At 42.1% G+C, this 15,891-nt stretch overlaps 1 long non-coding RNA gene across 1 annotated transcript; it reads right to left on the bottom strand.

Moving 5' to 3' along the window:
- Positions 1-13,784: 13,784 nt before the first annotated feature.
- Positions 13,785-14,986, bottom strand: LOC139026061 (uncharacterized). Its single transcript, XR_011477764.1, has 4 exons — positions 14,722-14,986; positions 14,164-14,472; positions 13,959-14,062; positions 13,785-13,906 (listed from the first exon to the last, which is right to left on the bottom strand). It is a non-coding gene; the product is annotated as an uncharacterized lncRNA (long non-coding RNA).
- Between the last annotated feature and the right edge of the window lie 905 nt (positions 14,987-15,891).

Consider the following 15,891-nt stretch of genomic DNA (forward strand, 5'->3'; position numbering starts at 1 on the left):
CGTAGAGAAGTGAACATTCAGTTCTCTGCCAACAGCTCACGTGGGCATTTCTGCAGTCGGCATGCCAATTGCGCCCTTTCTCAAAACCGGTGACATCMGTGGTCATTATGTTGCGTGACAAAACTGCACATTTTAGAGTGGTCTTGTATTTGAGGCTACATGTTTTAAAGGTATCAGCGGTGCTTTAAAATGTAAATCGGGAGGTGCAGGAACAATAGTGAGCGCAAGAGGGGGTACCTGGGGAGTACAGAGGTACTGGAACACATGAGGAAAAAGTCGCGTAGAGGTACTTACAGAAGCTGCACACGTAGTGGGAACATTTTTAGTAGCCTGGGGTCTGGGTAAAATTTAGCCTTTTTTTTAAAACGCATTTCATGACATTCTATGTCATTTTACATGACTGGAGACTTTAGCAGAATATGTTTTGATACCGCAGAAAGGATCGAAATGGCAGGCTACTTTAACACTACTTTAACACTTATATCCATCAATAGCCTATAGGCCTAGGTGTGTGGAGACATATTGTAGGCTACAATATGAGGAGGAAATGATAGTCCTAAAAATGCTTTCCAGTTTCACTGATTCACCCAATGATGTGCAGCTGACTCGCTGGTGATGGCTATTGTGCTCGTGCCAAAAGCCTCTCTATATTTGGAAGATGATCAAATATTTTGGTAATTTACAGCATAGTCTTTTCAGCAGGAGCCATTTGCTTTCCGATCTGTGTTTTCCCTCGATTGTATTTGAAATATTGTGAAAGGCCTGTTTTGCCTGCATGCTGTTCTTTTCACTGTCAGATTTGCAGCGTGTTCCCCGACTGTAGGCTATTCCTTATTGGGCTACAACCCACAGCTAGCCTATTCCTTATTGGGCTACAATCCACAGCTAGCCTATTCCTTATTGGGCAACAATCCACAGCTAGCCTATTCCTTATTGTGCTACAATCCACAGCTAGCCTATTCCTTATTGGGCAACAATCCACAGCGAGGCTATTCCTCATTGGGCTACAATCCACAGCTAGCCTATTCCTTATTGGGCAACAATCCACAGCTAGCCTATTCNATTGGGCTACAATCCACAGCTAGCCTATTCCTTATTGGGCAACAATCCACAGCTAGCCTATTCCTTATTGGGCAACAATCCACAGCGAGGCTATTCCTCATTGGGCTACAATCCACAGGTAGGCTATTCCTTATTGGGCTACAATCCACAGCTAGCCTATTCCTTATTGGGCTACAATCSACAGCAAGGCTATTCCTTATTGGACTACAATCCACAGCAAGGCTATTCCTTATTGGGCAACAATCCACAGCTAAACTACTCTGAATTATTGTATTTATTTCTGAACAGACAGCAGTAATTATATACCTTTGGCCAATTGTATTTACATTTGTTCCTTCAGAACCTTTCGCTTCGATTCTAAAAGGAAATAAATGATGAAATGCAACTGCTGGAGAGATGAGAGTTGCAGGATCTCGTCTATCAGAGCAGAGAGAGGGAGAGAGAGAGAGATCACAAAAAGTGAATCTCATTCTAGTTATTAAATCAAATGTTATTGGTCACATACACATATTTAGCAGATGTTATTGTGGGTGTAGTGAAATGCTTGTGTTCCTAGCTCCAACAGGTACAGTAATATCTAAACATTCACAACATTACACACAACCTAAAAGTAAAATAATGGAATTTAAAAATATAGCTCTCTAATGGCTTGTTCTCTGTCACACGTCATCGTTCTCACCTTCTCCTCTAGCGTTCTGTTCTTCTCCTGCTCTGTCTCCTGTTTATGTTGTCTCAGCACAGTCCAAAATGCAGACATGTCTCTCTCTCACCTCCAGCTCTCCGGGTCTGGTTGAGGGGGTGTTGCTGAGCTGGACAACTTTTTTGTGCTGACTGGAGTGTGTTCACCTGCTGTTCCAGCTCCACCTGCTTTAGCTCCAGCTGGGTGAGTTTATCCTTCATTTCAGTGAGGGTCCACCTTGCTACCATACAGCGGGTAAATGCAAGTATTTCTCGTGACTGTGCCTGAAAAACCAAATGTCGACCTGGCCCACCACTCCACCCTGGACTTGAACAGCCCTTAACGACCAGGTCCACCTATACAAGGCAGCAGTGCCCACCTTCGCCCGGACCCTAAAAGACATTGCCCTCAACCGCAGCCACAACACCTCACACAGGAGCAATAGATCAATAGACACCCCGCCCAGACCAGCATCTGTATTGGCCCGTGTTGCTGTGTCGGCCCGTGTCGGCTGTGTTGACATACTTAGTCTTTGTGTCAAACGACCCCCTATTCTTTAATGACTTAGTTTCTCTGTGAACTCTCTACATACTTCAGTCAGTCTAATGACACCATTGTCAATGACTATGGATGAATGTTAGGGTTAAAACCATGTCAATGACTATGGATGACTGTTATGGTTAAAACCATGTTTAATGACTATGCATGACTGTTAGGGTTGTAACCATGTTTAATGACTATATATGACTGTTAGGGTTGTAACCATGTTTAATGACTATATATGACTGTTAGGGTTGTAACCATGTTTAATGACTATATATGACTGTTAGGGTTAAAACCATGTTTAATGACTACATGACTGTTAGGGTTGTAACCATGACTACTGTGTGGATAACGCTGACAGAAAGAGGAGGTGTAGCAGGATGTTGGAAGTTAAAGGGCTGTATAAATATATAATGTATAAATATATAATGTATAAATATATAATGTATAAATAACATTTGACGTACTGATGGAGGAGCATAACAGATCTTACTTTCTGCTATTTTTCTACCAGTGGCTTTTCTCTATTTAAACTAGTAACTAACTTCTATTTAAACCAGTAACTAACTTCTATTTAAACTAGTACCTAACTTCTATTTAAACTAGTAACTAACTTCTATTTAAACTAGTAACTAACTTCCATGTAAACTAGTAACTAACTTTTATTTAAACTAGTAACTCACTTCTAATTTAAACTAGTAACTCACTTCTATTTAAACTAGTAACTCACTTCTATTTAAACTAGTAACTCACTTCTATTTAAACTAGTAACTCACTTCTATTTAAACTAGATAACTCACGCTATTTAAACTAGTAACTCACTCTTTATTTAAACTAGTAACTCACTTCTATTTAAACTAGTAACTCACTTCTATTAAACTAGTAACTACTTCTATTTTAAACTAGTAACTTAACTTCCATGTAAACTAGTAACTCACTTTATTTAAACTAGTAACTAACTTCTATTTAAACAGTAACTAACTTCTATTTTAAACTAGTAACTAACTTCTATGTAAACTATAACTAAACTTTATATTTAAACTAGTAACTACTTCTATTTAAACTAGTAACTAACTTCTATTTAAAACTAGTAACTAACTTCTATTTTAAACTAGTAACTAACTTATCATTAAACTAGTAACTAACTTCTAGATTAAACTAGTAACTAACTTCTATTTAAACTAGTAACTAACTTCTATGTAAACTAGTAACTAACTTCTATATAAACTAGTAACTAACTTCTATTTAAACTAGTAACTCACTTCTATTTAAACTAGTAACTAACTTCTATTTAAACAAGTAACTAATTATATTTAAACTAGTACCTAACTTCTATTTAAACTAGTAACTAATTATATTTAAACTAGTAACTAACTTCTATTTAAACGAGTAACTAACTTCTATGTAAACTAGTAACTAACTTCATTGTTTGACTGCTGTGCAGGTGATCAATCCTAAACCTGATCCCAGAACATTGGATTCACCTTTAGATCACATGCCAACTTGTCTGTCAAACAAACGTCCTGAATAACTCCCAACTCTCACCACCAGAGGGCACCCTGGATCTCTTAAATGTCCTCTAAATCAACAGTAAACTCCCATCCGTGTGGGTCTGGGGTGGGGGTCAGTCCATCTACTCGGATGAATAGGAAATTAATTGGTAAGAACAAATGGGTTAAGATGTATCTAACTGGTTGTATTCATTGTGATTAAAGTAGACACAGCCTGACCTGTTGGGTTTCTAGTCCTGGATGCCTTCTATCTTTCTTTCTTTATTCTCCTCTCAGATACGTCGGCTTATATTGCACATCGTCATCTGCACATCTATCACTCCAGTGTTAATTTGCTAAATTGTAATTACTTCGCCACTATTGGCCTATTTATTGCCTTACCTCCTTACTTCATTTGCACACACTGTATACATATGTTTCTATTGTGTTATTGACTGTACGTTTGTTTTTGTGTAACTCTGTGTTGTTTTTTTTGTCGAACTGCTTTGCTTTATCTTGGCCAGGTGGCAGTTGTAAATGAGAACTTGTTCCCAACTGGCCGACCTGGTTAAATAAAGGTGAAATAAATAAATAAATAAATCCCTGAGCTACAGTCTGACTCTAGGCTCCGCCCACTGTGACGCGCAGCAAATGATGAGGAAGCTCATGTCCAACCTCAGACTCAAGTGCCACGCCCTCTTCCTGGACTTTTAAAGTGAGTCGGGCTCTGCCATAGGCTATGACCACCTGTCAATCAACTGTCTGTCCACTCTGTCCACGGCCTACATGAAATGTGTGACCACAACCAGCCACAGTGAACAAAGCAGAGGGACTTTAGCCTCTCTGTCTGCAAGAAACCCAGATAGAGACACCAGCAGATTGATGGTTAACTAGCTAACCACTAACATCGTTTATAGATACTGTAATAAACCATAGCAGCTATGATATAGTAATGGTCATTTCTCTATGGTTAATGTTTTACTGGGTTTTATGAATGAATTTTTGGGGGGGGATTACATTTTATCTGTAATGGAATCAATCATTTATTTTCTTGCTCACCTTTATTCCAAGAGTGGACACATTCCATTTCCCTCAGTAACCTGGTTACTTCGAATCAGCGATACTTTCTGTGGTTTTGGGCGTTAGGTTCCATGCCTATGCATGGAAGGGAGTTTTTCTAGGGAGTTTTTCCTAGCCACCGTGCTTCTACACCTGCATTGCTTGCTGTTTGGGGTTTTAGGCTGGGTTTCTGTACAGCACTTTGAGATATCAGCTGATGTACGAAGGGCTATWTAAATACATTTGAAATTTGATTTGATTTATGCCCAGAGTTAGCCCTTTGGTCAGAATGTGTACTGAAACCAGGCTTACTTCCTCAATGTGATCTGGGACATGGCGGAGTACACCAACCAGCTAGTCAGACTCTGAAACAAAGGCAAGCCTGAGCGTTTTACTACATCATATAGGACTCTCCATACTTCTGTCGTTTTAGCTTCCATCTCCCTTTCACCTCCTCCATCGCCATCCACTCAACGTCACTGTAGTCTTCATTAGCTAAATGACGACTGTGCTGATAATTAAAGCACTTTTCTCCCTGGTGCCCCGAGCCCAGGTCTGTCTTGAGGCTGTGAAAGCGTTCCGCCGTGATTTCACAGTCTACGCAAAGTGATCTACGGAGCTCCGTTTGCGTTCCGTTCCGAGATTTCAGCCGCACAAATACGGCTCCTTTGCGTAGAACCTAACAGGTGTTGCCTCCAGTATGAGACAGTAGAACTAATGTACTGTTTGAATTAACTTCTCAATTCAATTTAAACATACAGTGGCTTGCAAAAGTATTCATCCCCCTTTTGGCGTTTTTTCTATTTTGTTGCATTAAAACCTGTAATTTAAATAGATTTTCATGTGGATTTCATGTAATGGACATACACAAAAAAATCCAAATTGGTGAAGTGAAATGAAAAAAATAACTTGTTTCAGAATTAAAAACAGAAAAGTGGTGRGTGTATATGTATTCACCCCCTTTGCTATGAAGCCACTAAATAAGATCTGGTGCAACCAATTACCTTCAGAAGTCACATAATTAGTTAAATAAAGTCCACCTGTGTGCAATCTAAGTGTCACATGATCTCAGTAGATATACACCTGTTCTGAAAGGCCCCAGAATCTGCAACACCACCAAGCAAGCGGCACCATGAAGACCAAGGAGCTCTCCAAACAGGTCAGGGACAAAGTTGTGGAGAAGTACAGATCAGGGTTGGGTTATAAAAAAATATCTGAAACTTTGAACATCCCACGTAGCACCATTAAATCCATTATTAAAAAATGGAAAGAATATGGCACCACAACAAACCTGCCAAGAGAGGGCCGCCCACCAAAACTCACGGACCAGGCAAGGAGGGCATTAATCAGAGAGGCAACAAAGAGACCAAATATAACCCTGAAGGAGCTGCAAAGCTCCACATCGGAGATTGGAATATCTGTCCAGAGGACCATTTTAAGCCATACACTCCACAGAGCTGGGCTTTACGGAAGAGTGGCCAGAAAAAAAAACATTGCTTAAAGAAAGAAATAAGCAAACATGTTTGGTGTTCACCAAAAGGTATGTTGGAGACTCCCCAAACATATTGAAGAAGGTGCTCTGGTCAGATGAGACAAAAGTTTTTTGGAAAACGCAATGTCTGGCGCAACCCCAACACCTCTCATCACCCAAAGAACACCATCCCCACAGTGAAGCATGGTAGTGGCAGCATCATGTTGTGGGGACATTTTTCATCGGCAGGAACTGGGAAAATGGTCTGAATTGAAGGAATGATGGATGCCGCTAAATACAGGGAAATTCAGCCTCCTGGGTGGCGCAGTGGTCTAGAGCACTGCATCGCAGTGCTATGCTGCACCACCAGAGTCTGGGCTCGCGCTCTGGGTTCGCGCTCAGGCTCTGTCGCAGCCGGCCGCGACCGGGAGGTCCGTGGGGCGATGCACAATTGGCTTAGCGTCGTCCGGGTTAGGGAGGGTTTGGCCGGTAGGGATATCCTTGTCTCATCGCGCTCCAGCGACTCCTGTGGCGGGCCGGGCGCAGTGCGCGCTAACCGAGGGGGGCGGGTGCACGGTGTTTCCTCCGACACATTGGTGCGGATGGCTTCCGGGTTGGAGGCGCGCTGTGTTAAGAAGCAGTGCGGCTTGGTTGGGTTGTGCTTCGGAGGACGCATGACTTTCGACCTTCGTCTCTCCCGAGCCCGTACGGGAGTTGTAGCGATGAGACAAGATAGTAATTACTAGCGATTGGATACCACGAAAATTGGGGAGAAAAGGGGCTAAAATTAAAAAWAAATTACAAAAAAAAATAAAAAATACAGGGAAATTCTTGAGGGAAAACTGTTTCAGTCTTCCAGAGATTTGAGACTGGGACGGAGGTTCACCTTCCAGCAGGACAATGACCCTAAGCATACTGCTAATGCAACCACACTCAAGTGGTTTCATGCAGTCGTCCAGAACAGCTGATGCTCTCATGCATGTTTCAGTGTTACTTGCCTCAAAGCGATCATAGAAGATGGCTTATTCATCACAAATCCATTTGCCAATTATTTTAATGATTCACTTCATTGGTAAAATGGGCAAACAAACAATGAGCCATCGTACTTATGCATAAATAAACGAATAATGAAAGAAAAGTAAAATTTTTGTAAAGTTAGTGTGGGAGAGGTGGAAAAATTATTGTTTTCAATCAATAATGACAAACCTCCTTGCATTAACAAAGCTACTGAGGATGGTAGCTGACTCTAAAGTCATTCCTATCTGTCATATATTTTATCTGAGCAAAGAGGAAAGTCTTGGTCCTCAGGCCTGGAGGGAAGCGAAAGTCTTTGTTGTTGACCAAATACAATGCAATTTTTCCGTAAACAAATGAACAACAGACTTTCAGCATGCTTACAGAGAAGGTCACTCAACATGTACTACACTGACACAAATGACTGATGATTGGTTGAAAGAAATGTATATTAAGAAGATTGTGGCAGCGAACTGATTTCAGTGCAGCCTTTGATATTATTGACCATAACCTGTTGTTGAGAAAATGTGTGTTATGGCTTTTCAACCTCTGCCATATCGTGGATTCAGAGCTATCTATCTAATAGAACTCAAAGGGTTTTCTTTAATGGAAGCTTCTCTAATGTCAAACATTTAAAGTGTGGTGTACCGCATGGCAGCTCTCTAGAACCTCTACTCTTTTCTATTTTTACCAATGACCTGCCACTGGCATTAAACAAAGCATGCGTGTCTATGTATGCTGATGATTCGGTTGGACGTACTACCAAATTCTGTAAAATGACTTTGCTTATGGTAGAGAAATGAACATTCGATTCTCTGGCAACAGCTCTGGTGGAGATTCTTGCAGTCATCAAAACTTGAGACATATGTGGCATTGTGTTGTGTGACAAAACTGCACATTTAAGAGTGGCCTTTTATTGACCCCAGCACAAGGTGCACCTGTGTAATGATCATGCTGTTTAATCAGCTTCTTGACATATCACACCTGTCAGGTGGATGGATTATATTGGTAAAGGATAAATGCTCACTAACAGGGATGTAAACAGATTTGTGAACCAAATTTGATAGAAATAAGCTTGTTGTGCTAATGGATATTTCTTGGCTCTTCTTATTTCAGCTCATGAAACATGGGACCAACAATTCACATTTTGAGTTTATATTTTTGTTTAGTTTGTTCTGGTACAAATACAAAACCACTTTTCAATTAAAGGATAAGTTCTTTTTAAAATTTTATTTACAAAATCTACATTTTTTATGTAAATGTCTTATTATAGAAGTGTCCTGACACTTTTTGTGTAATTTCACTTGGTTTTGAAAAACTTATCCCAATCGCGAAATTCTTCCTCATTGCTTGTGTCATTACCTTCCCTATATCTGTCTGCTCTGTTACCTGCTTCGGGATTAATTGTCTCATATTCGTGTTACCCGTGTTCTGACGCAGTTCCTGTCTTGTTTCCTTGTCTGTTCCCTAATAAATGTCTGACTCCCSGTACCTGCTTCTCCTGTCCGGCGTCGATCTTGACACCTTCATTGAAGTGTTTCTGGAATCCATATGAATAGTGAAAAATCTATTTCCGTGTTTGAACGCTAAGTTTTATGGGTATTATAATTGTGGGGCTCAATTAAGGGAGAATGTGAGCATAGTCGTTCAGTTTAGCTGATTTTAGAAGGTTTAAGTCGGGGCAGTCTGAACATCTCCAAGTTGGTTTGGAGTTTTCTCTGACCTCCATTTAACTAGGCAAGTCAGTTAAGAACAAATTCTTATTTTCAATGACAGCCTAGGAACAGTGGGCCTTGTTCAGTGGCATAGCGACCGATTTGTACCTTGTCAGCTCGGGGATTCGATCTAGCAACCTTCTGGTTACTGGCCCAACGCTCTAACCACTAGGCTACCTGCTGCCCCAAAAGTTGATAGCTTAAACAGTGGAAGAGGAGGTAGGTCTAGATTATTTAAAACATTTTTACCATTAAAGTCTATTGGCCTTTCAATTGCCATTGAATATAAATATTGTGATAGTTAAAAGAGTACACTGAGTGTACAAAACATTTCTAATATTGAGTTGCACCTCCCGTTTTTTCCCTCAGAACAGCCTCCATTTATCGGGTCATGGACTCCACAAGGTGTCGAAAGCGTTCCACAGGGATGCTGGCCCATGTTGACTCCAATGCTTCACACAGTTGTGTCAAGTTGGTTGGATGTCCTTTGGGTGGTGGACCATTCTTGATACACACAGGAAACTGTTGAGCGTGAAAAACCCAGCAGCGTTGCAGTTTTTGACTCAAACCGGTTCGCCTGGCACCTATTACCATACCCTGTTCAAAAGAACTAAAATATTCTGTCTTGCCCATTCACCCTCTGAATGGCACACACACACAATCCATGTCTCAATTGTCTCAAGGCTTTAACCTGTCTCCTCCCCTTCATCTACACTGATTGAAGTGGATTTAACAAGTGACATCAATAAGGGATCATAGCTTTCACCTGGATTCACCTGGTCAGTCTATGTCATTGAAAGAACAGGTGTTCTGAATGTTTTGTACACTCCGTGTATAAATGTTATCAAAAATATTACCCGAGCAGTCCGAGTTGGGGCAGTCTGGACATTTGGAAGTTGGTTTCGTGTTAATAGCTTAAAACTAGTTGAAGCTCTAGAGCGGATGGACGTAGTACAATAATAATTAGACTAGGAGAGAAATCTAAAGTTGCCTTCAGAAAGCACATCTAATTCCGTACGTAGAAATGGAATGAATAGATTGTCCATTTCCAATGAGTGCAGCGTTTCCTGTTGCGTACACCAGTTGCGTTATTTGGTGTCCCAGAACCCTCTATGGCGTAGTGGCCATTCGGAATGTTTGATTGATTGTTATGAAGTCAGAGTTCTAAGCAACACAGAATTCTGTTCCTTGCTCAGGGTTCTTAACAATGGCAGATTCCATTGGTCAAATCTGTCTGTGCACTGGAGGACTTTCTGTTCTGCACATTCTGATTCTATGGGACGACACATCAAGTATTAGAATGCAAAAATATATCAGTGGCAAAACATGACTTAATCCATCAAAATGTTATCACAATTGTAATAGTTCAATTTTGCATGAATACGCTGTGGCCCATTCCTTTCTTCAGGATAGGTTTATTGAATTAGTTGTGCTATGCTGTGGCCCACCTGTAAGGCACCTAACAATCATTAGCCTAAGCGTAGCAAAAGTCTAAAGGTTTTTTGTGAATTGCAGGCCAGATATCAACCTATTCCCTTCACATGAGGTTGGTGGCACCTTCGTTGGGGAGGACGAGCTCGTGGTAATGGCTGGAGTGGAATAGGTGGACTGGTAGCAAATGTATCAAACACGTGGTTTCCATGTGTTCGATGCCATTTAATTTGCTCTGTTCCACCCATTTATTATGAGCCGTCCTCCCCTCAGCAGCCTCCACTGTGCTCTATGTAGGGAATAGGGTGCCAGTAGTGCACTACATAGGGAATAGGGTGCCAGTAGTGCACTATGTAGGGAATAGGGTGCCAGTAGTGCTCTATGTAGGGAATAGGGTGCCAGTAGTGCACTATGTAGGGAATAGGGTGCCAGTAGTGCTTTATGTAGGGAATAGGGTGCCATTCAGGACACAGACCCATATCGTTGTGCAGTGGTCAGGTAAAGGCTACTGTATCAGCGTGGTAACAGACCCATATCGTTGTGCAGTGGTCAGGTAGAGGCCTACTGTATCAGCAGTGGTAACAGAACCCCCATATCGTTGGACGTGGTCAAGGTAAAAGGTAACTGTAATTCAGCGTAGGTAAACAGACTCCCAGTATCCGTTGTGCAGTGGAATCAGCTGCTATTGTATCAGTTATCTGGTGTAATTCCCTATTTATAATTACTACTATTTATTTGAAGCCAGTGTGTATCTAACAGACCCATCCCAATTCGTCCATTTACGTCATTTGTCTAGACTGTATCCCATCGTCCATGTATCCCAGGTAGAGGTGCACTCGACCTCTAACCCTTACGAACTCATCCTCATGCGACTATCTGTAAATATATTATAACTTATAAAATCTATTCATATTTACTATCACACCCTCGATACATGCCCTCCTATCCTTTCCTCCTTTGCAATCATCTAGGTGTGTTTGTATACCAATTAGATCAACCCAGACGCCATAATCGAATTAATATGAACCGAAGTATGGATCCAAAGCGTAGATACAAATAAGAATGAGGGGGCTTAATACACTGATTACAACTTTCACAATGTGCTGTATGCTGTGATCACAAATCAGCACACCCATATTCGTTTGTGCAGATGGTGTCAGGTAGAGGCTATTTCTTCAGTATAAAACACTGTATCCAGCGTTGTACTATACAGACGCCATGTAAAAAATTCGGTATAGCTTAGACAGTGGTCAGGTAGTGAGGCTACCTCGTTTAACTCACGCGGTGTAACGTATACAGACCAACCAGTACAGTACATCCGATCTATGAGCGCGCAGTTGATGTGCGAGTTAGCAGGGCTAAACTGGATCACATCAGAGCGCTAGAGCAGACCCATGAATCGCTCTGTCGGAGCTGGGACCGACTGCCAGAGGATGATGAGGCGTCGGGTGGACCGGTTATGGGGTGGGGGGAACGCCTGACTACGATGGATCCAGCGAGTAGAGTGCTCACTCTAGATACCTCTTGAAGCCGTCCTTATTTGGACCCAAAGAGCCCATCAGCTCATGGTACTAGTGTGTGGTTCTTCTGATCGTTGGTCCTAAGGTATGAAAAATGGAGACTACTAGTAATGCAGCAGTGAGTTAACCGAACCCCATACATCGGTGCCAGAATTGGAGGCGAAAAGGGTCACCTGGTACTCCACTAGGGTATACCGACCATTAGTAGCATCTGATATAGTGACGTGAGCGTCAGCCAATAAGGCGTGACGTGAGCGTATGTCTTGTTCGGCACCATATGACACCTATGATCTATGTTCTATTTTGATGGGCAGTACACGTATGTGTGCTCAGTAGTCAAGAAACGGGACTTAACCTACGCTTAGGCTCAACGTGGCTCACTATCAGACTCACGAATGCGTATATGTCTGTGTCGAGTGGTCAGATCACAAGTATAGGCTACGTGTATCGCAGCACGTTCGGCTATTCACAGACCATAACCAGTTGTTGCAGTGTAGTCACGCAGTACTAAAATAAGGAAGGCTGCACCATGTAGGTCGACGCGTCGGTCAACCTACTAGACGCTCCGAGATGATCGCCGTGAGTCTGGAGCCGACTATTAGTGTCCAATATTGAGTGAGGATCAGAGAGCATTCATAGTTAATCATGCTGAGAATGGGGTGAACATCGCACGCACCATAATCAACGTTATGTGCCAGCTCGATACCACCCGTACAGCACATGGATACGAGATCGCGGAGTATACAACCCATCCTACTGAATGTGCAAGTTTGTGTTTAGGTCAGGTAGGTACTGTAATTAGCGTGGAAACACTGCAGCCTTGAGCGACAGTAACTGAGTTCATAATATCAGTGTCTATAGAATACAATGTGCTATAGTACCGACAAACAGTGTACAAAAGGAGAACAGGGCGCACGAGAAGTAGTGAGCCCTATCCAGCGGCACTGGAGTTGTTTTGTAACATTTTGGTCTTTTTTATTCAAAATTGCACAACAACAACAAAAAAGGCATGAAGGGGAAACAGAACAAATGTGCGTAATGATTACAATTTCCATGCAACAATGATTCTGTTTAGGAGAAAAAATTACTGATATATTCCATTTCATTCATACTACCCAAAAATGTAGAATTATTATTCGAGAGAAAAAAAAAAGGTTTCTGAACCACTTATACAAGTTTACAAAAATGGAAAAGATAATTCCATACGGTACAACAACCGTAAAACCTCACAGTCTTCTGGTGTTGTTATTCTTCTACATGTTACAAATTCGTTTGATTTACTTATATATATGTGAGATGAGTGGAATTTTTTGTATTGACCAGCGGTTCTCCAACCTCTTTCTTCACGCTTACGAGAGCTACTTTATAAAAACACAATGAAACTGTTATGCGAGCTTACTAATTATTTCTAAGCTTTCAAATAGGCCATTCTTCTCTCTCTTTGTTTGTCCTGCACCTCCCCTTGGTCCTTAGTGTTCAACAGGAAGTAGGGCACTATGTGTGTCATCTTCCTTGGTCTTAGTGACAACAGGAAGTAGGGCACTATGTTGTCAACTCTTTCTCTGGTCCTAGTGTACAACAGGAAGTAGGGCACTATGTTGTCAACTCTTCCCCTGGTCCTTAGTGTAACAACAGGTAAGTAAGGGCACTATGTTGTCAACCCTTCCCCTGGCCTTAGTGTACAACAGGAAGTAGGCACTATGTTGTCAACTCTTCCCCCGGCCTTAGTGTAACAACAGGAAGTAGCGACACTATGTTGCCAACTCTTCCCTGGTCCTTATAGTGTTACAACAGGAAGTAGGGCACTATGTTGTCAACTCTCTCCCTGGTCCTTAGTGTACAACAGGAGTAGGGCAACTATGTTGTCAACCCTTCCTGGGTCTTTAGTGTACAACAGGAAGTAGGGTACTATGTTGTCAACCCTTCCCTGGTCTTTAGTGTACACACGGAAGTTAGGCACGTATGTTGGTCAACTCTTCCTGGGTCGTTAGTGTATAACAGGAAGTAGGGCACTTTGTTGTCAACTCTTCCTGGGTCCTTAGTGTACAACAGGAAGTAGGGCACTATGTTGTTCAACTCTTCCCTGGGTCGTTAGTGTACAACAGGAAGTAGGGCAGTATGTTGTCAACTCTTCCTGGGTCGTTGTGTACAACAGGAAGTAGGGCAATATGTTGTCAACTCTCCTGGGTCGTTAGTGTACAACAGGAAGTAGGGCAGTATGTTGTCAACTCTTCCCTGGGTCTTTAGTGTACAACAGGAAGTAGGGCACTATGTTGTCAACTCTCCCCTGGTCCTTAGTGTACAACAGGAAGTAGGGCACTATGTGTGCAACTCTTCCCTGGGTCTAGTGTACAACAGGAAGTAGGGCACTATGTTGTCAACTCTTCCCCTGGTCCTTAGTGTACAACAGGAAGTAGGGCACTATGTTGTCAACTCTTCCCTGGGTCTTTAGGTGTACAACAGGAAGTAGGGCACTATGTTGTCAACTCTTCCCTGGTCTTAGTGTACCAGGAAGTAGGGCACTATGTTGTTCAACTTTTCCGTGGTCCTTAGTGTTCAAAGGAAGTAGGCACTATGTTGTCAACTCTCCCTGGTCTTAGTGTACAACAGGAAGTAGGGCACTATGTTTGTCAACCTTCCCTGGGTCCTTAGATGTACAACAGGAAGTAGGCACTATGTTGTAACTTCTTCCCCTGGTCCTTAGTGTACAACAGGAAGTAGGCACTATGTTGTCAACTCTTCCTGAGTCCTTAGTGTACAACAGGAAGTAGGGCACTATGTTGTCAACTCTTCCCTGGGTCCTTAGTGTTCAACAGGAAGTAGGGCACTATGTTGTCAACTCTTCCCCTGGTCCTTAGTGTTCAACAGGAAGTAGGGCACTATGTTGTCACTCTTCCCTGGGTCCTTAGTGTACAACAGGAAGTAGGGCACTATGTTGTCAACTCTTCCCCTGGTCCTTAGTGTACAACAGGAAGTAGGGCACTATGTTGCAACTCTTCCCTGGGTCGCTTAAGTGCACTACTTTCTGTTGTACACTATGTAAGCCTACTGTGTAGTTTTAATTGAGAAGGTTTTGGGGAAATTATTTCTGTCAGCACACAAGACGGTTTTGATAGACAAAGGCTCGTACCACACAGACAGACACGGGCAATACTGCAGGAAATTAATTGGCAGATATTGTGTTCGTCGTGGCTTTTTTTTTAAGCCTATAGTGGCTAACCCGGGGGCGGGATGATGTTAATGTGGCTTTGATTGGATAGTCGCTGGGAGCTTGCGGTTTCTGATACTTATGAGATTTGTTAATGACCGTTTGCGGTGGAACTACTTTCAGAATAGTCTGGTGAGCTGTGTGCTACTGGGAGCTGGCGATCGACCTGTTGGAGACTCCTGTTCTATGCTTTCCACCTTAATTTGCGTAATGTACTGGGCATCTTCAATTGTTCCAGATGACAGATTATTTTTWATTTTTTTTAAACAACACGTTTTCATTGAAATCCAGAACTGAAGGTGAACCTGTTACTTTAGTCCATCGTTTTTTCTGTCATCTGTATTTTAGCGGAGACAGAGTTGACGGTGTCTCTGAAGCTGTTGTCTTTCTGGCAGCAGCGGTTGTAGATGAATTTGAATATGGCGACTCCGGGCACAGCCAGACTGGGAATGCCAGCCAAAATAAATATGATGAAGTAGATCCAGTCGGGATACTGACGGTCTGCCAGAGTAGGGAACTCCTCCTAGAACCAGGGAGATGAAGGAAATCAGGGAACTACAAAATAACTTATTTTATTAAATTAACTTTAAACTTCAACAAGTGAAAGTCTTTACTTAGAATAAGGGAGAAAATGCATACAAGTCAATGTCTGCATCCTCTACGGGCCCTGGTCTAAAGTAGTGCACTACTACCCTATAG

This window comes from Salvelinus sp. IW2-2015, unplaced genomic scaffold, assembly GCF_002910315.2.
Source record: "Salvelinus sp. IW2-2015 unplaced genomic scaffold, ASM291031v2 Un_scaffold3803, whole genome shotgun sequence".
In the NCBI taxonomy this organism is placed as follows: Eukaryota; Metazoa; Chordata; class Actinopteri; order Salmoniformes; family Salmonidae; genus Salvelinus; species Salvelinus sp. IW2-2015.